Below are 2,141 nucleotides of genomic sequence, written 5' to 3' on the forward strand. Positions count from 1 at the left end.
TGTTGCTTTCCACATATCTATCTATCTATCTATCTATCTATCTATCTATCTATCTCTCTATCTATCCATCTATCTATCTATCTACTTTTGTTTCTAGAGTCATCAAATTACCCTAAACGAAAACAAAAAAATAAAAGTCAAAACATTATTTTATTCAATAAAAATCAAAACGTTAATTCGAATAATTATCCAGCACGTAATATAAGGTAGAAGCGTAGTCTGCCCGAGAAAGGAGCGAAGTAGGGCAAAGTGTTATCTGTCTCTCCCCGTAAAATAATCTAGCTACCAAACGTTAACAAAAGAATCGATGGATATTTCTGAAATGGTAGTGGATGGATCTTCGGTAAGGGGGTTAATGAAACTAGGCAGCGAAAGAAAAGATCTGAAATGGAAGCTGAGGCGGACGACCATCTTCTCTACCCAGGATCATCATCACAAACGGAGCACCATGTTTGAAGCTGGGGAAACAGAACAAGTCCTGGCCTGAGATGAAGAGCAACAACCTCACTGTCCTAGAAATCAGTGAAGAGGATCAGTATAGATAGTGTACAGTGTACAATGATTTTTTCTATATGTTCCTAGCCATTGTCCACAGCTGCTCAGGACGCAATGTCATCATGAGAGACTTCAACATCAAGATCAGCAGCAAAAACAGGGGCTACGAAGAGCGATAATGGGACAACAAGGTTTAAGAGAGATGAATGAGAACAGAGAGAGATTCGAAGACCTGTGTGCTCTGAGTAACCTTAAAATTGGAGGAAGCGTGTTCAATGTGAGTCAAGCGGGGTGTAGTGGGATTGGACCATCATCTCTTGGTTGCCTGGTTGAAATTAAAGATGAAGAGAAACTGGACAGTGGTGACGGGTAAGGGACTACGGTACAACACTATCAATCTGAGAGAACCAACAGAGCATACAGGTGTTAAGAAATCACACTTTCCAATGAGTACTTAATCTGACAGGAGCTGCTAGATGAGGAAATCATTGACCAGGAGTGGCTTCAAATGAAAGAGGCAGTCACAACAAAACGACAAGATGTGTTATAACGAAAGAGGAAAAAACTGCAAGTAATATATTTCATCTGTCTCTTTAAGAGGATACTGTCAACAACAGCCGAACAAGAGCTGAGAAAATCAAGGCACCGGCAGAATACTGTGGAAGCCGACAGAATTATTAATGCAGGTACCAATGCAGACAAGAGAAACTATACGTTGGCAACTGAAGCAGAACAAGTAGCTTACAAGGGGAACACATGGGACCTCTACGCCACTATCGAAAAGCTGTCAGGGAAGTGCAATAAACTAGAGAGGCCCGTTAAGGAAGGAATGGGAAGAAAATACCCGATGTCTTTTAACAGGGGAACAGATGGGTTGAGCTTTTTGATGAGCGATTGAACAGACCAGCACCCCATGACCCTCCAGATATCCAGCCAGCTGACAGTGACATGCCTGTATACTGCAATAATAACCACCAAGTAGGAGATATGTAGAACCATTAAGCAACAGAGGAGTGGTAAGTCTGTGAGACCAAATGGTATACCAGCTGGGGCGTTGGAAGCTCATGATGAGATCAGCATGGAGATGCTACCTTCCCTATTCGAGAATGGCTGTATTTGGGAACAGGAGAAAGCCCTTGTAAAATGGAAGGAAGGCTACCTCATTAAACTTCCAAAGAAGAGGGACCTCAACTTCTTTTCCAATTACAGATGATCAAATTATTATCAATTCCAGGAAAAATGTACAACCAGGTACTGTTGAACAGGATGAAAGAGGCAGTAGACCCCCAGTTTTGAAGACCAGGAGGCTGGTTTTTGGAAGGAAAGATCTTGCACAGACCAGATCTCAACACTGCAGATTATCATAGAGTGGCCTCTGAAGTAGAAATCGTCCGACTGTGTCAGCTTCACAGACCTTAAAAAAATATTTGGCACCGTAGATGGACAGATATTCTGGACGCTGTACAGACACTACGGAGTACTGGAAAAGATCACGGACACCATCAGGAATTCACTCGAGGGGATGATGAGCAGGGGAATCCACGATCAAACATTAAAAACATTGAATGTTGCTTTCCACATCCAGACAGGAGTTGGTCAGGGATGTTTGTGTGTGTGTGTGTGTGTGTGTGTGTGTGTGTGTGTGT

The sequence above is a fragment of the Aplysia californica genome, unplaced genomic scaffold, assembly GCF_000002075.1.
Source record: "Aplysia californica isolate F4 #8 unplaced genomic scaffold, AplCal3.0 scaffold00131, whole genome shotgun sequence".
Classification (NCBI taxonomy): Eukaryota; Metazoa; Mollusca; class Gastropoda; order Aplysiida; family Aplysiidae; genus Aplysia; species Aplysia californica.